Genomic DNA, 25,888 nt, shown 5'->3' on the forward strand with positions numbered 1-25,888 from the left:
TTCATAGGGCATTCCCCAATGTCCCTGGTTGGAAGAACCCCAAGGCAAAGCCTGGGAATTTTTTGTTTTTTGCTGTGGCGAACAAATCAATGTGCCCAGCTTGAAGATGTATTCCAGAACATCATCATGAAGGACCCATTTGTGATTTTCCTGCAGGACTCCGCTCAGGGAGTCTGCTTGCACATGTTGGACACCTGGGAGAAGAGTTGCTGTGATCCTCAGGTTTCTGGCTGTGAGCCACTTCTAGATTGTTTGGGCCTCATGGGATAGAGGCCTGGTTCTAGTTCCCCCCCGCTTGTTTAGGTAGTACATGGATGTTGTGTTGTCCGTCTGAACAAGCAGGGATCTGGTTGAGAATGTCAGAAGAAAAGCTTTCAGCGCCAGGTGAATTGCACGGAGTTTGAGGAGACTGGTATGGTACATAATTTCTTTCAGAGACCATGGTCCTTGGATTTGAAGGTGATCTATGTGCGCTCCCCATCTTAGTAATGAGATGTCTGTTACTATGGACTGGGAGGGAACATCCTGATGAACAGGCATCCCTTGAAGCAGATTCTTCTGGGAGCACTACCATTTCAGAGACTGCGTGGCATGATGGGAGATTGTGATCCTGCCCTCCGAATTGCCTGTGAGTTGGTCACATTGATCCTCGAGACATTCCTGAAAGGAACACATATGGAGACGGTAATTCAGAGTTAGGGAGATGCATGAAGCCATTGAGCCAAGGAAAGATAACACTGCTCTCACTGTGGGATGAGAGGCTTTCATGAGAGAGTGACACTTTTGACGGATTGATAACAAACTTTTCCTCTAAGGACATTCTCTTACTTCACTAGTGTCAATAGAGGCCCCCAAATAATGCAGCAACTGAACAGGAGTAGACATGGACTTGCTGTGGTTGATATGGAGCCCTAATCTTTGAAAGACATTGCTTGTCCACTTGTAATGAAGACGGGCTTCCTGAGGAGTTGACTACTTGATGAGCCAATCATCTAGGTGTATGGGTAGACGAACACTCAATGTTTCCTTAGATGGGCAGCTACCACTGCCATGCACTTTAAGAAAGTTCTGGGTGATGACTTGAGGCCAAATGGAAGAACTTTGTATTGATAATGGTGTAGACCCACCACAAACTTGCAATGCTTCTTGGCTATTGGTATATGGAAGTACACATCTTGAAGGTCTATCAAGCAAAGTTTATCTCCCTTGTGCAATTGGGGATAGATCTGATGCAGTGTCAGCATTCAAGACGTCTTTTGCAGAATCCACTGGTGGTCAATTTCAAGTTGCGAATAGGTCTGAACTCGTTTTTGGGGCTTTTCTTCTTTACCAGAAAGAATCAAGAGTAAATAGCTGTTACCTGTTGTTTGAGAGGAACAGTCTCCATCGCCTGCTTCTGGAGAAGGATGTTGACTTCCAATTGCACCATCTGCAGATGTTGATTGAATGGCTTTGGTGGTATATTTGGTGGAGGACTTGTGAACCCGAAACAATACCCATTCCTAACAATATTTCATAACTAGGCGTCTTTTGTGATAGAAAATGCGAAATGCTTCCCCCTACCAGAGTGGGTAACTGAAGAGGGGGAAGGAAAGATTCATGGTTTTGAGCCTGCTGTGGCTTTCCCCCTTGGGAAGGCTGTTGAGTGTTTCTCCAGATAGGATGTTTATGTGCTGTTGCTGGTATGGCCTCTGCTGATGCGATTGCTGGTGACCTTGAACGCTCTGGGAGTAAAAACACTGCTGGTAGGGCTTGTAAGGACTTCTTTGTTCTTTTTGCTTTTCCAGGCCACCTGCCTTGATGGGTTCCATTTCGGATTTCATCCAAGCCATTTCTTTATTGTGTGGCTGCCAGAGTGTGGATCCTTAGAATGGCAGATTCAGGATTCTTTGTTGTGACTCATGCTTGAGGGCTGTGAGTCGAACCCAGAAGTGCCTGCGCAGTGCCACCCTATGACAGTACTCATATGCCGCTAGCAAGGGGGAATCAGCTGCAGCACTGATGATCTGATTTGAGACCGTCATCCCCTCATTGAAGAGCTCTAATAAGTCTTCACATTTTTCTCTGGGAAGATCATCAGCAAACTTCTAAATGGAGTCCCATAAGGCCCTATCATATCTTCCCAGAAGAGTCAATGCACTTGCTGCCTTCGTAGTGGTTGCAGCTGTACTGCATACCTTGCTGCCCACTGAGTAAAGCTTCTGGCTCTCTTTGTCTGGTGGCACAGAAGAGGAAGGAGTAGTAGCATGATGTTTCTTGGCAGCTAAAATTACCACAGAGTCTGGAGGTGGGTCAGAGCGGAGAAAGAGAGGGTCCTTTTTGGGAGATCTATATTTTTTCTGTAGCCTGGATGAAGCAGACTTAGCTGAGGCTGGAGTCAAGAATAGTTCCATTGCTGGTTCTAACAGTCCTGGCACACATGGAAGTAAAGGGCATGACACAGATGGATGGTGATGCCTCTTAAATACAACCGATGTGGAAGGTGTTGGGACGAACATCAGTATGTTGAGCTTCACACTCCCTCTCACCAGGGCCTCTTGGAAAGTGGTGATGTCATCCACCGGAAAGATTACCGTGGTCTTGAGTCTGATAGTTTTGGTGAATTTGGTGAAGTGGAAGTGCAATAATGGGAATGATGTCTAGATCTTGTGAGTGATCTTGATAGTGATCAAGAAGAATGATGGGGTGCCTTGAAGATAGATGGGACAAAGAATGCTGAGATCTGTGGCTTCTGGATTGGCGTGAATGAAGATGCGTTCTTGGATGTGGTCTGCGTGGATAAACTTTGGACCTCAGAAGAGGAGCTTCCACAGAGGAATTGGCACCGGTGAAAGAGGTGCCAGAAGTGGAGGCAGTGGAGGTGGTGGAGGAGATGGTGGCAGAGAAGTAGGAGGATCTGGTAACAATACTGGTGAAGAAGGAGAGTAGATTCTGGAGTATTCGGAGTCAAGAGATGTAGAAATGCGTCTTTGCTCCCTTCTTTCCTCATGTTGTTATGTCCTTTACGTCAATACACATCCACCTACCCTGTCTCACTGTTGACCTTCACTTTTTCCTCAATGTCGACCCAGCCCTCGATGGAGAACAAGAAGGTAGAACATCTTTTGTCTCGATGTTGATACTCTAGACATCAGCCTGGAACAATGTCGTTTTTGGGCTGAACTCCTCTTTTTTCACCTTTCATGTCTGGGGTCTTCAGAGGCAAATGAAAGAAACCTGGTAGAGGACTGACCCTCTCCTTGATCTGATATCCCACCTTCAGACTGCGCCTGCTGCCTTTGTGCTATGGAGGCAAATCTTCTCTCTCTCTCTCTCTCACTCTCTCACTCTCAGGGTGCGCATTGAAAACATCCTGAAGTGCTGCCATTTGTCGGGAACATGGCTTTGTAGAAGGCAAATAATACAGATATTGTAAGCGTCTGACTTGGCCTTCTTTCTCCCACAGGCAAGGTCTTGTCAAATAAAGAAGGCATTTTATTTGACAAATTATGACAATTTTCTGTCAGTCAGAAAATGTAAGGGAGAGATGAAAAACGTTAAATTAGGTTGTTGTCACAAAAATCTACTGGTGATTTTTGAAGAAAAGAAGCCAAAATGGCGGAGCTCAGTGCTCCAAGATCCTGTCACCAGGAGCTGGAAAAAAGAAAAGAAGCAACTGTCACCTAATGGGCATGATGAGATACTGGTAATCCCTGGGTCTATAAAGGCACAGACACTTTTAAACTTACATACTGATAGCCTATAGGGCTACACTGTCCTGCTTTTTTCGTCTCTCTACTTTCACAAAAAAAGGTTTGTGAAAGAGATTTAAGCTTTTCTTTTACACAGTATTAGCATTACATTATATATATAAATTGCCCCTTTTTAAGTACAATATGAAGAATTTGGCCCTCGTAGCCTGTTCCTATAGACTGTATAATGTTTTCATCTTAAGTGTTTTTGAAGGCCCTCCTGAGGAAAGGCGGACTCACACTTAAGAAGGTATACTATGAAAAAATGCGGTGGCTCATAACACATGGACAGAACTATTCAGTGCTTATGACTATCAATGAAGATCCCTTAAGAGAGAGCAACCATTTCCATACTGTTAGAAAAGGGAGAGGTGTGCAGGAATTAGGGGTATCAGACCTTCTGTGAGCAAGCACCAGGAAGTGTTTTGGGCACTATAATACTACGACTCAGAGACCAAAATGCAAAACTGATACCTAGAACTGAAAGGATTCTACTAGATACCTGTGGACAGCAGCACATCAACTGATGACAGCTAATTGGAGGTTCCCAGACCCACCCTTGCTGAGTCAATTATATGGTCAATTTTAGACAGTCTTCCCAATGGAGACTAGTGTATACAACATGAGTGGATGGACACAAAATCTTGTTTAGCGACTGCTGCATGCGCGGCTCGTGGGAGGGAAAAGGGATGGGGCGGTGCATAGTGTGACCCACAAAAATAAATAAAAGTAAAACTTACCTTTTTCCATGCTGCACCGCTTTATCCGCTCTGCTCTCCTCCGTCGTTGCAGGCACAGGCTCCCAGCCTGCCCTGCGGCCAATCCTCATGCAGCTCAAAGCAGCATCAGGATTGCCTGGGAGCACCCACCAGGGCGCTCCCACACAGACTGGGAGCCTCTGCCTGGTCTCTCCAACCCGGTAACGCAGTACCAGGTTGGAGAGACCCTACTACACATGTATGTTTGGGTGGCCCCGACACACCTATGGCCCGCCCACTTTTATAGTAAAAACATAATAAACAGAGTTTATCATGTTTTTACTATAAACGTTTTGCAGGTCCTGCTGCTGGTAGGGGGGCAGGGGGGGGCGCACTCCTTTGCCCGAGCGGAAGAGCTGCCCCTGGACTGCTGGTCATCCACCTTACTAAAACAGACAATATGATGAGACAAATCTAGCTTACAGCACTGGACCGACACTTCTGAAGCTGATGGTAAAAAACAAGTACTGATGTAAAGCTTACTAAGAGTGAAGGTAATCCATACTTTGCGTCTAAGTGGTTTTGGTGGATGGACAGTCCCACGGGGTTTATGATTATGGCTTGGAAGTTTGTTTTGTTTAAATTGAAAAATGTTGTGAACAGCAGCAGAGATGTTTTGAGCAGAGGGAACTATAGAAAGTAATGCATACTGAGGCTGTCTTGGCCTGATGGACGAAAGGTAATATGATGTTAATCTTGAATAAATGCTGAAACATGGAAGTACCATTCTTTCATAAATCGATACATAGACTGGATGGTCATTTATTAAAGGATACTAAACTTGCATACTGTCTGTCGTCTGTGTGCCTTGACTGACATTATATTCGTCAGTTAGGCTTGCATTGCTCAGTCTTGCCAATCCAAGAGAGTCAAGTGTTAAAGAAGGGTACTTGGTTATCCAGTTAGCCCTGGGGCACAAGTGTTAATTGACTCCAACTGTTACAACTAGAGTCGCGAATCTTTGACTGTCCTGGGAAACAGAGACCACGTGTATAAAACGTTTTGCAATCACGTAGTCTACAAATTGCAAAACCACAGGCTTTTTGACAGCAAAAGAAAGATTTAATAATGCCGAAAGTTACTCTATGAGTCAAAAAATTATTTCCAATTCTCAAAGTAACTTTTGCAACCACTTCTTTATAACAAACCTCGGGACGGAGTATGCGAAAGGGGCAGTTTGAAAAGCAATTTAACAATGATTTGTGTATAGGGGAAGCTGAGACCACCATACTCTCTACATGCCACAATATGTATCTTCTCAAAAACATTCCTTAAAATAAGCACATGTCCCTCAAGCGCTGCTTATCAAAAAAAAAAATCTGGACGGAATGCCAAAGTGGAGGTCTATTTCCCCTGCTTTTGCAGCTATCCCCAGGTAGCCGCAAAATGGTTTGTGTCTTATTAATATTCATGAGGTCAGACTCCTGCAACTAACCATTTTTCATTTTGACTGACTGGTACATAAGTCACACCACAAAATGAAGAGCACTTTGCTAACCAGTCAGTGAGCAATTTGCAGCCACTGGTTTGCGAACTGCCCTTAGTAGCTCTCTTCCCAGTATGTCCAAGCTGCCACACAAGACTAACCTATATTTAACCCCAGAAGGGTACTTACAGTGTAACACGTTCTACGCTTTGCCATACTCCTCAGCCTCGTATCGTTTCTCGTTAAATATACTATGCTCTTTCTTAATGACACAGTGACACATGCATACCTAGAAAGAAAATAGTGACTTTCGCATAATGGCTTTGTGCGTTTTAACTCACAAGGATAGTTCTTTTAATTAGCTGGTTTGTGGTCATTTCTAAATGTACTAAAATGAGATGTGCCGTCTGTTGATATGATAGTAATTCTTCTGAAAAGGTTTCAGAGTGACAAGAAGCTCTTCATTTCACAGACCGTGGTCCATTCTGTGTTATTCAGTCTTAGAAATTCAAAGCTCAGGTACCTGAAATTCAAGCAGCAAATTCCCAATCTTCGAACCACAGGGATGAGGCCTCAAGCATCCCATGCTTATATCAAGTCGTTTTTATTCTTCTGCCACAGAAATACCTTGTAGGGGTCAAATTCTCATTTCTGCACCACATTACATGGGATTGAAACACTGAAATACTACACCAATGTACAGAGCACAGCAGGACATACACACAATTTACAATGTTCATATATGGGATTTAGGTCATTGCACTTACAACTGTAAACATGTTATTTTTTTTTTAATTTGCTTAATGTTTTGTTGAGAACCCATATCTTTCTTTCACAACCCTAAAAAAAAAATAAACAACAAAAAATCATGGAAGCCAGATGAACATATTAAAACAATTTTCTCATTTACATATACAACATATAATGAACTCTACAAGACTTCTAAATGTTCAAATAGAAGATGTATTTTTTAAATCCAACAGTCTAGACTAATCAGCCACAAACACTATGCTTTTTTTAAATCGATGCACAAAAAGCAAGAGTTGGCAGATGGGCTGGTACATGAGATGAAAACCCCAACACCAGTATTTTTTTTTAAACGCATGTTCCTTTTTTATTCCTTTTATCATATATGAGATTTATATCTGTACATGTATTTACAACGCATTAGGTAAAGGGTTAGAAAGAGACACTGCCCACAGAAAGAAGGCAGTGTTCCCCTCTCATTCTTCCCTATGCTTTCCAAGGTAAAATAAATAACCACATACGACATTCGCTTGCACCATGCATACTCCTCACTATGCACTTCTCATCTAGGTGGCTCTGCCTGCTCTGAACGCACCTTCTCTGAATAGAATAAGGATTCCCACGGTTCTTGGTCATTAAATGCCTGGATGAGTAATAGGTCCTTGGACTGGTTATGGTGAAATGCCACAATTTGTTTATACCCGATCTCAGTTTCCCTCACAGTGGTAGTTTCATGGCTGGCACCCACCTACCTGATCCACAGTCACGTGGAAGGCATTATGGCTCTTTAGTACCAGAACACATGACGTCAAGTAGATCAGTAAGGGCGATATTTATCTGCACAAACATATTCCTCCCCCTCTCCTGTTATTAAAAAATATGTTCCGAAAGCTTTGGCCACCATACTCAAACATCAAAAATATCACACTGTAACCAACTGTATGGAAAATAAAATAATGGAAGGGCACATTGTGCCTAGTGCAACATTGTGGAATATCAGAAAGCACATATTGCAAATGGTAGAATTCTGCCCCAAAAGTCACTACATTCTTCCTTTCAGCTTGTTGCAGCCCTCAAAATAACTGCCTCTGAGGCACAGGTGTCTGTGTTTGCGAGCAAGATTCTCTATTGAAAGTCCATACTTCCCACTGTTCAAAGATGAATGCAACCTAGATTGCCTGGTAATAGAGTTTTATTGCTTTTGATAAACCAGGATCGTAGAGCTCAGTGCTGTTGGGACTCTTGATTAATGTAGATTTTGTTTTTACATTTTGTCCTGTGCTTTAAAATACAGACCCCAGCAGTTTTACGTCGAAGTATTGAGCCTTTTTGCTTACAGTGGATGTACAAAAATATTGCATTCTTGGCTGAAAAATCTGCAGAAACGTGTAGATTTAAAAACATGATCGGTATATTTGTTAATAAATCAATGTCCATGTATCTAGAGAGGTCTGCAGAATGCCCCATGAGCAAATGCAGGTGTTGACTAGGAATGGAGTGGACTAGTTTTTTTCTGGTGCAGGTGTCCCTCTTTCTCATTTCAGTCCCTACTGACCCTGACGAGCAAGTACTTTCTACTGGAAGAATAATCACTTTAAATTCACTTGTTCTTCAAAAAAATAAAAACATTAGCCGCAACTCTTGGCACGGTTATAAATCTACCCACCATTATCATCAAACTGCCTGCTTATGTCTCCAGTGGGCCGTGCCACTCACTGAACTGAAGAGTTTCTGTTTGCTGAACCTGAAAGTGTAGGTTGCTTCATTTTTATTTTAAGTGTATGAATTTCATGTAATTTGCATTAACATTAGTTTCTTTTAGGCGGTTGTGCTGTAGGAGTTCTATATATTGGTAAACGTCAGATACCATGGTAGTCTATCTTTGTAATATACTGCCTAACTGTTTATATATTATCTTGATATCCTTGCTGATCTGAGGTGGGTTGCAGCTCACTCTGTTTCTTTCATCATTCTACCTCTTCTCTAAATTAGGACCTGTCCAGCTGTGATTTATGGCTCAGAACCCTGCAGTTAGGCTCTGTATCTGCTTTTAATGCACACCTCATTCAGGAAAGGTTAGAGACCTAGACTCTGGATCATTTTCTTTAAACTAGATAGGAGGTGCTCAGTCTATCTATGTATTGTATCTTTCCCAGTTGTGGTGGTCTAGTTTGGAACTACTATCATTCAGAACAGGGACTAAGCCGTCACTTTCACTAGCAAGTCTCCCTATCTGATTCCTCCTTAGCAGATGGAAGACAAATCTTTGTGTTTTGTTTTTATGTCTGATCTCAACATCCAGGGGGATACATCTGCTTGTCTTCCTTCCTTCTTCTCATTCTCAAAGGGCTTGATAAAGTTTCAGGTGTTATGGTAAGCATAGTGCTTTGGTATTTCCTGTGCTTCACTTGTTGGTGGAACAGGAGTGGCTTTTTTCTTCACCTGACTTTTGTTCTTTGTGCATGGCATTCAACACCACTTTTGCAGAAAGGCTATATCTGCGATTGTTTATCTATGCCATACAACAGTATTGCCATCACTCTTGCCACCACATTTGTTCATTTATTTTCTCCACCAGGCTAAATTAAGGGTTTTTGGGATTGTAGGTTTTTGCATCTGGTGAACGTTTACTATTTTCAAGTGTTTAATTTGCCAGGGTGTTTTTGTCCTGGATCAAACATTTTAGAACTTATGTCCTATACTCACAGTTATCATTACTTTCAGGGCAGCTATGTAGTCATATTTCTTTTGGACTGTTTTACTTATGTCCTTTCCACTGTTAGAACTGTCGGAAAGTGTCAATTTACTGTCTTTGTAGGTATGTAACTCTTGTTTACCTTGAGAGTGTTTCATAGTGGTCTATGACATTCATGGATACCATACACCATCATTTATATAAAACCACCCCTGCTAGATTTTGTTTGATAAACAATAGATGAGTCCACAGTGATACCATATGACAGGTGTAAGCCAATTAATATTAGCAAAGGTTTTCTTTTATATTTTAATTAGTGATTTTTCTCCAAATAGAATGGTTTACATATAGAGCAATGGGGCTGTCTAGCCTCTTTGATTGTGATCTTTGAAAGACAGCTAAATCTGGGCTAGTTTATCTAATCTCCTGATCAATTCATTTATTTTCTGTACAAGTCATACCTGTCTCACCGGTGATGGATGGAACCGTAATCATGTGGTCCTGCCACATCTTGTAGAACTTCTCAACCAGGAAAGTGACAATATGTAGTTTGTGAACCGGAAGCACCCTTACAGCTCTAGAGGCCATTTCCATAAATGTCTATGTCTCTCTACAACAGACCTAAAGGTATATAAAATACCACATTTGGCACTTAACAAAGAATTGCAGAAATGATATGCACCAGTTTTTTGACATTCTCGGTGAGGGTAACAGGTGTTAAGTGAGTCATTTCCAAGTCTACAACCTACATGTGGCAACTGTAATAAATTCAAGATATTGACAAGACTAGCCTTATGTCAGTGTTATGATGGGTATTCCACAATAAGCAGACTGAAATCCCAATTTAGCTTTACCATCCCAACCACAAGCACAGCTTGTGGTGGCACAACACTGCTGACAGACAGTCGACAGTCTGCCTGACTTACAAGAGGGTGGGTGGATTGAGAGCTTGGCGGACAAATCACTCCATCACATTTATGATGGAGTAACCTAAAACAGGCCTTACGTTTCTTACCTGTAACTGTATACTGCAAAGTCTTCTGGAATAGTTAAGAAAAGCATTTAATTTCTCACAGTATGGAGCTAAGACTCATGACAAGTATTAGTAATTCATTGTTCACATCTCTCTACTTGCTATCCTCCTTCATGTCTCAATTTCTATTCGACTGGTACTTACTTTTGAGTACACTTACAGCTCTTGCCTGAATTTCAGCCTGCAGCAGCAAGAACAGATAAGCATGTATTTGAGAACTGGCAGTTTGGGAGGAGACTTACTAAGGTTTATGTGCCATAATTGTCAGAGACTTACCATTAGAGGCAAGTATTGCAGCCCACTCATGATATGGGTCATTCCAGACACTAAAGTTTAATTCTAGCTCTAGCAGTAATATTGCATGGGAAAAGAGGATGTTTGATAAATTAGAGATATATTATAAAGGATTGTTTTGGAAAACGTGGCATCAGACTTTTTCATAATCGTTTTCAAATCAGTTAAAACAGATACCCAGACCAGAGACTTGGAGACCCCAGTGCCAAGATAAAACTTAATTTGCGTGGGTGCTTAATGCATTTTGCCACTCACTTATTTACCATCAACAGCACAGGCATGTTCTTGGTTGGAACACTGAAAGCTGCACTGAACCTTCAAGGCTGGTATCTGATGCTTTCAGGGAAAGGTTTCGAGGCTACATTTCAGTACAGCACAGAACACTGTGAAGCTAGAGGTTCATTCCTTAGTAATGACATTCTCTTCAAATAGAAGAAAACACCAAATACTTCCACAAAGGCTTCGTCATCTCCAGGCATTAGAGCAAAGTCATTTTGACATGTAATGTGTGCCACACTGTTTTCCCCACTGGACAAAGCAAAACCATTGAGTATCACACTGATGGCGGCAAAGGCACACTACTTATTTTGGTAGGAAAGTGTAAGTAGCCACAATAAGCAATAAGTATGGCATTAATCTTCCCAGGTGAAAATGAGCCAAAGTTCTATGAAAGAGACAATGCTCACTAAACTTTGTATTTAAGCTTTGTACGTATTCTAGAATCAAATTTAAGCACATACGAAATTACTAGTTCTTATAAGGGGAAATAAAATATTATGAAACCTTTCATGAACCACTTGACCTCAGAAAAGGAATGCACAGCGATATCTTCAAATTAATACCTGTAATAATGGCACACACCTGTACATTAACAATAAACTACCTGTAGGCAAGACTTATCATGGAAGGTGAACTATTGCTCAGTGATTCTCATTGTATAAAGTGCCTTTGGTCACTTGAAGGCATGCGCATAAAAGGTCTTGAACTTTATATTCCAACTTTTAAGGACCCAAGCCACAACCTAGGAGACCATGTTAGGAATTTCCCAACATATAACATATCTCTTACAATCTAGGCATGACAATTTGAAGCCTACATTATAAGTATAATTCGGGAATGGATCTGATTTCCCTGAATAACCTGTCTAGGAAAGTAATGGGATCAAAGGAGAAAAAGGTCAATAGAAAAGTCCCATAAAATGCCCTACATTCTACCGATCCTGAAGCAATACAAGGCACATCTGGTGTTGCCTATTGCTCCTTGCCTCTCACAATCTCCTTTGAGGCTCTCCACCGTTCATGTACAATAAATGAAGATGATTTATTTAACGCTGCGTCCTCAGCTGACATAACAGAATAAATATGGTTTAACACTTGACTATAGACCCTGTCAGTTGTCGTTTGAACATCTTGTTAGCTAAGATTATCTTCTTCTTTCAGATCCATTGGGAAGCAGCGGACAAATGTTGCTTTCCAATGTTCACCTATAGCAAAAACAGATAAATTACCACATCTATAGATTTTAAAATAAAATAGCAAAAGGCGGCATTTGATTTGTGGCAGCTCGCTCATCACAAGAGAATCAGTACATTTGGGACAGAGATATCTAAAAGGATCCAAACACTTTGAACATAAAAAGCACACCGTTTTCTTTTAAGGACCCCTCTATCTCAACAAAGTACCCTCACAACTCATTCCACATCTCAACCTACGCTTGAGGCAAATTATGCAAAATTTAAAACCCCAAATTACTGTATAATTGAACTTACAGTGGCAGCCTCTATTTTAATGCCAATATTTGTGATCCATTATTGTCAACAGATGGCGCAGTACAGCATAGAGGCCACCTCTGATTTGGAAAATAGCATTACTCCCAGCTCAACTTAAGCTGGCCACTGCCACTATTCTGTGAGTGTTGAGGGACAAACTGACGTTTGTGAAATTGAAATTGCTAAAATAAGTTATTATGGGCCAATAAGGATAAATGGAAAGTAGAAACTATGGTCCTCATCATTACTGTATGCACTTTAGGGTGAGAAATTAAATATTGAAGCCCTTCCTAGTGGACTCATACCTACAGGCAGTATGCATGCAATGAGTTGCGACTGTGTCCTCAAGTCTTGAGCAACCACAGGTAATGGTGGAATGCCATGGAGTAAAGTTGTCTATCTATACAGATAAGGAATACCTGAAGTTCCATCCACCTGAGATATCCCCAAAAGTCTCAGGTGTTGAAGCAGGTAAGCAAATTGAAAGACTTTTTTAGTCAAACTCTGCTGGCAAGAACTATATATGTGATGAGAACATTTAGCAGAGCACAAATATTTACCTACATGTGAGTCTTTTGGCACTGGTGATACACATGAAGAAAACATGTTTGCTAGAATGTTAATCCTAGAAAAAGCCAGGTGTTAATAGTCTTTCTGAATCTGAGATGAGCTGGGTCAGATGAAAGTGGTAAAAGCTTCAAGATTCACAAAAATGTGGTGTGAACAGCAAAGCACTTTCCTCCTAGTCTAGTACCTTACACAAGAGAACACACAACAGGTTGCCTGTTTGAAGTCCAAGTTCTATGTTCAAGCAGGTCAAGGATAGCTCCCCACTCAGAACAGAAGGTCCTAGATAGTTTTTATCAACGAGTCATAGTGGTTTAAATTCCACTGTGGTGGCCACTGGGGGTAGACTGAAAGCAGTGAGAGTTGGAAAAACATTGTTTTAATTGTTAATGTGCAATAGCAAACCAGCAGGATTTATACGTGCTGAAGATGAGTCAATAATTTGGGGGGCATTACAAATCAACGCTGTTGCTTAAGCACAGGGGTCAGGGATTTATAGACAAGAGGAGAGCAGGTACCACAAGGGTCAAAACCGGACAAAGGAGTAATTGGCAAAACTAATCACTTCTGACTTAATAGGGTCTGTGCGACTATTCTTTTTAGGATGAATGAAGGTGGTAACAAAAGAAAATAGAAAAACTAAGATTCAGTAAATAAAACTGAAACTGTAGTTATCACTAATCACAAACATAAAGTTCCACTCCTATAAAGGAGTTGAACTAGAAAATAAGTGCCACGTTAAAAAAATACAGCATAAAGGCAGCCTATGAATGAAGTTGGTAAAGAGCTAGGAAACATCTTCTATAGCATTAGTATTTAATTTAACGTAATGTAAAAAAAAATGAAAACGCAAATGAAAAATAAGGTTGGTTTTAAAAATGAAAGAAAAAACAGCAGCTGTCTGCAAACCTTTCAACGGCATAAAACAACTAAATCCAACTGAGATCCTGAAGTTAGACGTCGGTACTGGAAGCTAAGAGAGGATAGATGGTAAGCAAACACAAAGTTAAGTGGTAAAAACAATAAACATTTGATTATTGTGGCTAATAACTACAAGTGACTGGAGCTTCAAAAAGGGACTGTTTCCATAATCCATAATATGAAAGAGGGGAGGAATCCTATTTCCTACAGCAATTGAATCCTAGGCATTGAATCCATAAAGAGAAATACATGTTGTAACCCTGTACATCTTTCCTAGAGGACACCTGAAATACAACAGAAAAACACATATCTGATTTTTGTATCTTTACCCACGAAAAAGTTCATGTTCTCTTCCACAAAGTATTTTATCAACTTAAGAGGTTCGTTAAGTTTAACTTTGAAGACCCACTATTTTAAAGTGTCACCTTTACTTAATAAGGCAAGACACGTCTCTGGTTCTAAAGGTCAATTACCCCGAACGAAGCATGAGGGAAAGAGCCAAGATCACCCTCAGTCTTAAACAAAAGTATAAGATCCTGGGGTAAAGCAAACCTGCATCAAGAGGCATAAACTAGGTCAGTGGTTCCCAACCTGTGGTCCGGGGACCCCTGGGGGTCCGCAAAGCCTCCTAAGGGGGTCCGCGACTGCTTAGAAAATTAAATAATATTAACTGATTAGGTCCATAGTTTTCAGTAATAACTCATTAGGGGGTCCTTGGATTCCAATAAGGATTCAATGGGGGTCCCCGGGTTCCAGTAAAGATAAAGTGGGGGTCCACAGAAGTGAAAAGGTTGGGAACCACTGAACTAGGTCAAGCTACCGTATTCCCATCTTGTGCCCCTTGATGTACAGTTGTCTTTGTTCCTGGAGCTTTATATTTTAGTCATATCTGGTTGTAAAGGCCAGAGAACTGAGAAACACAGATGCCTAAGTTCATCTGGATGAGCATGTTTTAGCTGCTGAGAAAAAATACTCAACACGATTAAATGGGATATTTTTCCTATTGTTGCCTTCCGAGCTACATTTCAAAAGTAATCAGTGCCTCACTCTAGGATAGTTTTTACTGTAGGGAAATCCAATTAAATAGGGAAGTATGTACTTCTTTAATTTGCAATTGCCATGGCTAATTCTGATATAAGTTGTTAACCTTCCCACACTTTTGTAAAATGAAATAAGAATAAAAAGCCACCAGATTAAGAGTTTGGCAGATGGCTTACTCCATCACAAACATGAGGGAAATCCCGTCCTCCCATATTACAAGTACATTAAATCTTATGGAACTTGTTTGCGACGGAGTACTTATCTTCCAAAGTCTAAATCAGGCCATTAGGAACTACATACAGTCCCGTATATATAACTTTTCCTGCTTACACTCGCAGTGATAACTACTGCTTGGTGATGACTATTAACTTTAGGTTTCAGAGGATGCTGATTTTGATGGCGTAATTGTACAGCTGATTGCCACCTCCACTGGTCTATGGTGGTGCAAAAAACACATAGATGATAGATTGTAATGGACATAAAAAAGGAGCTGCCAAGTACAACCAGATAGTTAAATTGATTTAGCAGGTTTAGTACATTTTATGTGCACTGGCAAAGAAATACCCAAATTGAATAGGCTGCTGTACAGCAGCAGCAATGAGGTTGCTGCAATGAATCTCAGATTTACTGGGGCAGATTGGTGAGAGTGGATGAAAAACATATATTACTTTGTAGGGGCCAGAAAGACTTTCTGAATAATTTTAATTCAAATGTATCAATACCTTCACAAGGGATCGAAGGGGGAGGAGAGGAGAAGTACTTTATGCTACCTGCTAGGCAGGGACACTTAAACTAGCATATCCGCTCACTCACACTGGTACACTCTTTTTGGTTAGCAGACTTTCAATTTCAGGAACTTCTGACTTAAATAAAATAATTCAAATATATAAATATATTTACATGTACAGGTTGTTTTTTATTGTTACTGCTAGTGCAAAGATTTAGAACCCCCAGGCTATCCTCTGTTTTTCATGGTAAACTATCAACGGTCCATTCCTGAAATCTTTAAATGGCTTTTAGTGATTGGTTAGAGTGAACAAGCATGAATGACCTCTACATGCTAATATTTGTGTACTCATTCTCTGCTCCACCCATGCTTGCAACATTTATTTTCATGATCCAGTTAATAGTAGGTGTCTGGTGAATTACATTAAGTGGAATGAATGATGTGGTTTTCAATGTGACAGTTCTTAGAAATTCTAGCTACAATATTCCCAAGGAACATCCAATACGTAAAAGTGAACCTTTCTCTAGGGGTACTGTTTTGTTTTAGCTGTATGTTTTGGTGACCCGTTGTCGGCCGTTGTGTTTGTAGCTCTAGCTCTCAGACATTTTCAGCAAGTAATTCAGATAAGTGTGAATAAGCCAGCAGCATTCATTGCCTTTCTAGTGAGAATTACATTCTCATTATCATTTATACCCTGCCTAGTTATACAGTTTATTTATTGATCTTCAATAACGAGTGCATACATTTGCATTCAACTGCATACATCTGCAAACAGCATGATGAGGAACTGATATGAGAACAACAAAAAAACTCCCATCAAATAACTGTAAGCATTAAAAGTAGATGAAATCATGCAAAGAAGTTGCAAGTCATGCGTAACTACAGTAGGACAGAAGACATTGTAACAGGCTATATGGCTACCCTTTGGCAACGTGTCCCTCAAATGGGTCAAACATGCCACTAATTGAAAACTCCATACACACAGGTGTTAGATATCAACATATCTATCCGATTCCTTAATAGCACATTTCAATTAAATCCTTATACATAACATTGAACATTTTTTTTAATATTAACACAGTATTTTTAAATTGTATTTCTTTGCATAGACAAGTAGACATGAGAACCGCTTGCTGTTGCCCAAGGTGAATGGAAGCTCAAACGGACAGAACAATGAGACGTCATTTTTCAAGCATGCTCAGCATTGAAGAGAGACTGGCAGAAAACTGACACAACCACGGAGTTACAAAAATTAACATTGTTTCCACTTGGTTCAAGTTCACATGAATTGGTTTGTTCACATTGCTTTCCTCGCGCTCTCAAGCCTTTATAGTGATAAGCCTGATGCTGGAGACTGGCAAGTGAAGTCACTTCCTGATGCTTGTTCGTCTCACTCGGCTGTGTGAGCATGCCCAGTGTTAATGGCTTAGGACTTTAATTGCACAGTCGCGGGAATGGTAGAGGCAAAATCTCCTGATCTTGTCACACTAAATTGTGCTTTTATAGCCTACCCCACTCTATTGCTTCTGCAGACACCACATTTGCTAACCCATTACAAGGCAAAAAAGGAAAATAAGGTTTTCGAAAACAAAAGAAAAATAAATATGAGGTATACAAGTAAATGAAAATGGAATGATTAAGTCTGTTCTTGGAAAAAATGTATACTCAGGCAAACACAAAATGACTGAAATATGCTTACGTCAGTGGAAATCACTGCCATCGGAATGTTGAATAATGGCTTAATGATGGCTTTAAAATGGCCGACTGACATGCCAGGCCAGCATTTAGATCCATTACTGCCTGGCGGCTAGCTCACTGCCTGTGTTCCATGGCCACGTATTTTAGTAGCAAGAACAGTGTTAGGTCCTTAGTTAGGTCTCTGTACTTTTATGTTTCCATCCTGCTTTCTAAATCCCTTTTTGATGTATTTTCCGGAACCAAGGGACAACAGAAAGAATAATGCAACATGCACAGAGAGCAGTGGCCCAAACCTGAATGTTCAGTAAAAATGGAGCGCCCTGCTCCCAGCCCTCAACTGAAAACCATTTGAAGCATGGCAAGCTTCAGTTTATATATGTCAAAACTGTGTGATCACAAGAAAGAAAAATGGTTACGGCCATCAGCAGCAAAATCAGCACATTCCTTCCACTTAGTGGAACATCCCGGTAGAAGTCTTCTGAGCTCCCAGAAGTAAAACCCAAATTGCATGATGGCCTGGAACATTCGTTGCGCTAGTGCCATAATAAGACATAATTTTCATAATTTTGCACAAGTCTTTTAAATACGTTTTTCACATGGCTCATCCTTTGTCTATTTTGTTGACAGGCTCGCATAAAAGGTATCAGATTGTGTTAAATGGATGCCCGCCACTCATAGCTTCAAATCTTTGACTGTTTTCTGCTAATCTGTGTCAGTCTTGCAGTGCGATTTTGACTTTTCCCCACCCGCACCAATGGATCCACTTGAAGAAGTACTGTTTCCTCCATATGCAGTTTCAGTGTCAGGTTTTCCTCCTTTAGCTCACCAAAGAACTTTAGTGGCTTCCACGTTATCTGATACTAGTTAAAACAGAAAGAGAGAAAAATAAATTATCAATGGTCAAAATGTACCTTCCTTTGGAAAGTAAAGTGCATGTCTTCCCTGCTAACTATATAACAATAATGCTAACCTTGTGCTAAATTTGTGCCAGTGAATGCAAGAGATCGGCAAACGCACTCATTTTTGGGACAAGGGCTTATTTCTCCATCAAAAGACTGATCTAAATCAAAAGCTAGAAAGGCAGAAAAGGGAGAAAGAAGGAAAAATATAGGAAAACAGTGACAAACCGAGAAAGCACAGATAAAGGGACCTGCAGTAGTCATGAGAGTAAGAGATGAGATGTGGAGGATGGCTTTAGTGTTTGGTACTCTGCAGCCCAGCAGTGCAGGCGGCAGGCTCATGAGAGAGGTTTGGGTGCTGAACTTATCATTTTGTCGTTCTACAAATTAAGTCCTCCACGGTTCTAGGTGTTCGAGGTTAGTGTTTTAAATAAACGCATCAACTTTGCAAAACATTAAAGTTCTAAAACTAGTAAACATATATTGTCTGGGCTCTCGTCTACCTAGTTTCTTCTTCATAGACAGCTTAGCCGGCCTCCCTCAAACAACCATTCTGAACCCTTTTATCTAGTTTTCCGTATGAGCTTTTTGCACATACTTACCCTGCTAGTTTTTTTATACAGTTTGCTCTTTTGCAGTACAGTTCGTCCAGAAAATGAGTTTTGTGTGTTTCTTGTCTAACTATGCCTGTTTTGCATTTTTGATATAAAAATGTAACTTATCATACAATGTTGTTGCTTTAGTGTTTTCACTTTTGATGTTTTCTTTTTCAAAAAGTAACTGCATACGTTGTGATCCAGTGGAAAAATAATCTAAGTATCCTCTCCTTACTCTGCGACTCGTAACAGAAAAAGCTAATTAATTAAGAATATTCTTATGGCGCACTTAAGCAAGCCCATCTGCATACCCCTACATTCTATAGAGGAAGCATTTAGAGAACCTCCCTTTTATTATCGTGCATACAAAATCTCAGGAAGAATTTCTCGGTTCTCACTCTACAAAGACTAATACATGAAATGGACCCTCCATTACAGGGTGCACCCAGTCCAGAAAGGTGCAGATGTGTATCATCTATTCCCAACTGAACCTAAGTATGAAACCATTTCAAACTATATCAACCACTACTTAGCACTTTTAACACGGGGAGACATTGTTGAAGCAACTCGAGGAATTATGTTTCAGAAGAGAAGACTACAAACACACAAAACCTAAACAATCCTTTTTGTTGACTGTTCAACAATGTTTTACTATTGTGGCTATCAGATATTTCACTGAAGATTTAGCAGACCCACCTTTGTAAGAAAGAGAAAGCATTTTTTAAGTCTCGTTTTTTATAGTAATACCTTTCAGGAGGTATACAGATCTAAATGACCAGGAGCTATGGAATGGCAATGATGGACAGATAAGAAAAAAATTGTGTTCTTGTGAATCGTTGCCGATCTGTATTTTGTGTCAATGACTTTAGCACCTGAAGCTACAAGATATCCTGGGTTAAGATCTGAAACAATATTTATCTGGAGAGAAGCAATGGCAGCTCAGGAAAATGGTAGATGTCTAAAAGTCAGGAGAATTCATAATGTAATGAATGGTCTGTGTTAATAAATGTAAGTTAGGCACTGTGGTATCAGGAACCATGGCTATAACTTAAGATCACTATGTGAACCCACGCAAGGTGGCAAATATTTTTGGAAATGTAAACTGAAATATTTATCAGAGCACATATGAGATTTTCAATATTGAGTAAATGTTAAAAAAGTTGAAAGCCTTCTATTAAGATGGCAATAATGTTCCTGGACAAAAGATGAATGTCAGTTTCAGTGGGAGCCACTGCAAATCTCAAGGGGGGGGGATCTTACCTTATCGCCGTCTCCGTCTGCCTTGCGCTCCTCTTCCCTCCATGTGGTGTCCAGGCATTCAATAGGAACCAGCACGGCTTCACAGAAATCCTGGTGCTGCATACATGCTAAACATAGCATGTAAGCAGCGTCAGGATTGGTCTGAGCAGCAGTTACTGCTGCTCAGACACAACCCTAGGGTCTGTGCAGTTTCTCCAGCCCGGCTGTGTACACAGCCGGGTTGGAGAAACCTAAGTGCACATGTGTGTTTGGTTGGCCCTCGACAGCCGGCCCAACACACATGTGCACTTAGTGCAATCTCCTATCCTCCCCCGTCCTGTGGCCCAGCCCTGCCCCGCCCCACCCCTGTACTGCTGGCTGAGCTAGCAGATGAAAAATGAAACAATCGTGGAATTATTGTTTCATTTTTCATCTCCTGACTCTTGGCCGGGGGAAGAAGCTCCTTCACGATAGCGAAGGATCCACCCCTGCTTAGTTAAACTGATAGAATTCCTGTGACCAGGAACACAACATTAACACACCTGTAAGAAGAGTACTTATTGGATTTGAAGTATAAAATGTAGATGTCAGAATGTTCTAGTCAGAAAAGTGACAATATAGACAATTTACATCAACTATGTTCTTCCTCATCCTTGGTGGTAAAAAGTGGCAGGATCAGGTGATATCTTGAAAATATAGTTGGATCAATACACAAACAAGGCATACTCTATGCACATACCAAACTTTACTCTGCAAATGTTTTCATGCAGTTTCAGACTACATACTGTATATATAGATGTATATTGGCTGTACGTAGCAGGAACCTAGCCAGGTAACAGAAGAAATACCTGGGCACAGGAGTGTAAGGTTCAAAACCAAGGTGGTAAACTGGAGGAAGAAACCAGTTTCTCTTCACAGCACAGCTGCTTCATTGCAGTGGGCAATGGGAAGGTGGTAAGATAGTCAACTACCGAGAAAGGGGTAATCAACAGCTGGTGATCTGATAATCAGACTGTATTCCTCCCGGAACATAAGGCTGTTCAATATTTTTTAAATCTCACAATGTCTCATTCCAAGGTGGAGAGAAGTTTGAAATTAATACTGTTAGAAAAATGGTCCTGACCCGTAAACACTCCAGTATTTTTGCATTTGCACATGTTGTTTGGACCACTGGTGTGAGTAAGACCTCCTAATGGGGTGTCTCATACTGTAAGCTCATATTAAAATTGTTCTGTACTCTATACGCTAGTGCCCAGTTTTTAAAATAAGAGGATCTGTGATTTTTACACATATGTGTATAGACATGCAGGCTGAGTGAGGATGACCGTTCTACGACTAAGGCTGGTATCAGCCCACAGGCAGCCTTGTCGCGGAGGAAAACCAGAATAAATTAGCTGTCACCTGAGTAGGCATTATTATTTAATTAGGAATTCAAAAACAAATTCTCCCTTTCATTTTGACTAAAGTGCAAGTTTGAAGTGCTTTAATGTATTTACACTGCCTAATATCTGCCTAAAGTATACCTTTGAACAGGCTCAACACAGAAAGCCCACTGCCTCTGTCCAAAACACATGTAAATTATTAGTTTATTTAAATGCATCCTTCATGTACTTTGCCTGTTGCATTATTTTCTCGAACCAGTATCAATGAGATTTGGGTTTTGAAATACCTTGATAGTCCAAGTTAGTTTCTATGGTGGTCTGCTGGCAGTTTAAATCCTCTCTGACAAGCCTGACCATTACTTTTTCATAGAGGCAAATGGAGAGCAAGCAGAACTCTGACTTCAGTCTCACCAGGCGTGTTGCAGGGAGAAACAAGTTTTGAGAGAGCATGGCTAGGCTCATGGAGGAGGTATTTTTCATCCTCAGTTGAGTCTGCCATTTTAGAACATCCTGAATACTAGGCACAGCATTGGGCCAGCCTGTGGGTGGCTTCGAGGGAGTGTATGTTAGAAGTGTATGGTTAATATGGCATCTCTGCAATGGGTAGGGATGCCAATGTTCTAGAACGCTTCATCTGCACTTGTAAACTCCTGCATAGGGCAGGCGTATGGAGAGAAGTGGAAACCCACACTTATATTTAGTTTGAAAACAGAAATTGTGAACTCCACAATACCAACTCTGGGACTGATTTAAAGGAATTCCTGACTTTATTTCATGGCCCTCGTAGACTGGTCAAACCGCCGTCTAGTCCTTTAGTGTCAGCAGGATCGAGTGGTGGGACTGGGAGCATCTTTGCAGAGAGACCAAAAATAAAGGCACAGAAGAAGGGCAAGCCTCCTCGCAAGAACCACCTCAGGGGAACAATGGAATAGGAAGAGGCAAGGAGTCTTTCTGCACTTCAAAGGGCCCTCTGTCTCCTATCCTGCAAACCACTTCTAATGGCCTCAGGAATGCTTCAGAGGAGTCTTGCAATTCACACTGCTCTATGGCAGGCTCTATCCAACCTTTATCTAATGTCCCATTCGTACACAGGTGATTCAAAATGGATTTCCGATCTTCTGTAGTCAAGCACAACACATCCACTCAATTGTCACCCTCCTATACTTACATGTGGTAAATATACAATATACACAATTGTAGGGGACTGTAAGACAACAAGAGAGACCAGTAGTAACTTGTTGGCGTGCAGGGCAACAGATATTGAGATGCAGCCAGTCTCTGCCACCACTGTCAGTCCTCCACACCCCAGTGAGCTGACTAAGTAGGCAAAAAAGGAGAAGTGGAAATGTAGTACTGTTTTATCCAAATAAAGTGAGGTTCCTGTGATGATATGGTGCAGAAGAAAGTTGTAACTGCATTTGGTGTTTGTACTTCATACATGTGGCAAGACCATGTGATCTATGGTGGGCTCTTTATTTAGGTGGTGTGGCTAGGCTTTGAACACAAGGAACATCTCAAAAGGAAGATACCGACCCCGCCATAAGCACAAGTAAGTTCAACTTTGCCTACATGAGCCGGGGGAGAGCTTCCTCTTTGAAACTGGAGCCAACCATCTTTATTATTGGTGGACATTGTTAGTATCTGTGCAGCTAGGACAGAGTTTGTGTGCCATCTCATGTGGATTGTGTGCATGCATGCACATATAGACAGGAGCAGTCTTCCCATCCCTGGCAGTGCCCTGAAGTGGGAGAAGTCTGCACAACAAGACACAAAAAAGTACATCGTCCACTAGTGTATCACAGAGACAGTTATCTCCAGCTATTCCCCCAGATAATGATGTGCATTTTGCTCTCCGTAGTTTTTGTCTATTAGTTACCTGTCTGGAATTAATAAAGTAACTTTTCTTGTCAAGTTAAAGAAAAGACAGGAAAATGATTTATTAACTGTTAAATGCACTTACTGTGTTTTGAGTTCCTACCAACAGAACACCTCCTTGAGTAATCCTTGAACCACTCTGCCTAGCTACCCATCAGGATTTCTGAAAGGACATCCTTGAAGACATATAAGATGTGAAAGAGGCTATGGTAGGTGTGTGTCCAGAGGTACACATATTGGATAACCCTCCACATGGCAAGATGGGAAAGACCATTGCAAATATGGTCTTGCCAGCAAACAAAAAGAACTAGATCACAGCTATAGGGAAAGACCCAGGCTGTTACATACCACACATGATTACAGAAACTTTGGACTTTTCTTAGATTGGATGAATTATTACACAATATCCAAGAGGAGCACACATCATTCCAAAAGATGCGTGGCTCAGTATTAGTGTACTTGACTAGGGGTTTTCAAAACTTATTTGTCTGAATATTTTAGTGACTTTAAATATCCTGGAGGAAACGTGGGACTGAGGCCAGGACCTATAGCTGTCGTTCTTGGGGACTGATGTTTGGTTTACTGGGAAAGGGAAATCATCCCATTAATGAGGTGTGACGACTCATCTTGGATGGGGGGAGGGCAGGGGAAGTATGATAGGGCATCTAACCAGCTGTGGGGAGAAAGGGTTTGAGGGAAGACATATGTTTCAAGGTGGTGATCACAGCAATTCATGTAGTAAAATGTTGGTAAACTCAATTGAAAGCTATAAACAAAAGATCAAAACTTTCTTCCGTTATTTCAGAACACTGATCGTGAGAAACTGTCAAACCCAGAGGGGTTTCACAGAATACACGAAAGAAGGCTCTATCCAGAGATGGGAATTAAAATAGTGAGCTGCGTTAAGTCCTCTTCAAGCTCGGGCAAAGTGGTGTGATTTGTGTGCATATCTTGTAGAGTGATCTAAAGGAAATTAGATGAACCCTCAGCAGTATCTTGGTTATCCACTGGCTCAGGCAAGGTTTATTTTGTAGTATATCTTCATGATAGTTTCAAACTTATACCTTATATTTTAGTGGATGTGACCACTACAGAATACTCAGCTGCTTGCAGCACCAGGGAGATTCAACTGAAATACAGCAGTATTGGGGCTTCACACTGCGTTCACTACTTAGGGGGCTGAGAACAGTCAGATGTAACCTCTCAAAACTTTCCCACATTCAATTGCCATTTTCCTAATGATTACAATCATTTAGCAGCAATCTGAAGCACAGACTGTGAATGAATGGCATGTTTGACTTCTACTTCCAGTCATCAGAGCAAGGACCAACTTACAGGTGGCCAGTGATAAGAGGCGTGAGCAGGATACCTAGTTATGGGTAAAGCTCAAGATGCAGCTCTCAAATGCATACATTAGCATAAATACATAGGTCCTTGTAAACTGTAAACTTCGCACTTGTATAGCGCACTACTCACCCGTTAGGGTCTCAAGGCGCTGTACTCATACTGCTGTGGAACCCCTCCTGGCTTTTCCCTGTGAGGTGCCCACTCCTGGACAGCCCCAGGGTGAGGCCAGGCACCCGAGCGCTATGAGGGCCGTTGTGGAGATTAAGCAAGCTATTGCCCAGAGTTACAGAGTGGGACCCATTAATTAGATTAGGCACCGAGGCGAGAATTGGCTGGTCCAAGGGAATTGAGCCCAAGACCTGCCGAGGCGGGAACTGAACCCTGGTCCCGGGCCAGATCTCTGCATCAGGGTCTGACGCTCTAGCCATTGTGCCACACTTCTCCACCTTGTCATTTTAGAGGTTCTCCTCCAAGTTGTACCAGCAGGAGAGAGAGCCTCCCACTATACAACTAAGTTCCAATGGTAGACTCTGAAGTTCCTGGCGAAGGACTTGCCTATCCCAAAGCTAGCTCCTGAACAATTTAACCCAGTGGTGGACGAAACTACCTGCGGTAGAGTCTCTGTTCTTGTGCACTGTGGACCGAGGGTGGAGTCACAACAGGTCTTGTGACTCAAACACAACTTTGAAGAAAAACAACTTGCAAAAGGCAGGCCCAACACTACACTGAAGGAGTATGCTGCACATGTGCATCTACTGTGACACATGCTATGGACATTACTTTCTTGGTAAAAGAGTGATTTTCCAAAGAAAACTGATGTGAAGTAGTACATCAAATCACAATCTACACCATTCTTAAAGAGAAAGAATATTAACACACATACAAGTACCCATACAATTTTCTTCCTTTCTTCACATCCTAAGACCTTAGATAGAGTTCGAATAGAGGACCTCTGCCAAAAGGAAGCGGTGGCCTGTTCACGGTATTAAGGGTGCATGATATCAATAGCATACTTAATACAGTGAATGGGCCAATGGTCACTTTCGGAGGATATCCCACTGCACCAAATTCTAAATAAGGTCCTTAGAGTCTAAATGCTGTGTGGGTGTTTACAGTTTGACAAACTGTTTACAGGGTCTGAGCA

At 41.2% G+C, this 25,888-nt stretch overlaps 1 protein-coding gene across 1 annotated transcript in view; it reads right to left on the minus strand.

Annotated features, from left to right (window-relative positions):
• Positions 1-6,502: 6,502 nt before the first annotated feature.
• Positions 6,503-25,888, minus strand: part of BSN (bassoon presynaptic cytomatrix protein) — a 984,265-nt gene continuing 964,879 nt past the window's right edge. The window contains exon 11 of the mRNA XM_069206880.1: positions 6,503-18,266. The gene's annotated coding sequence lies outside the window, so the exon portion shown is untranslated. The remainder of the gene's footprint in view (positions 18,267-25,888) is intronic.

This window comes from Pleurodeles waltl, chromosome 9 (assembly GCF_031143425.1).
Source record: "Pleurodeles waltl isolate 20211129_DDA chromosome 9, aPleWal1.hap1.20221129, whole genome shotgun sequence".
Classification (NCBI taxonomy): Eukaryota; Metazoa; Chordata; class Amphibia; order Caudata; family Salamandridae; genus Pleurodeles; species Pleurodeles waltl.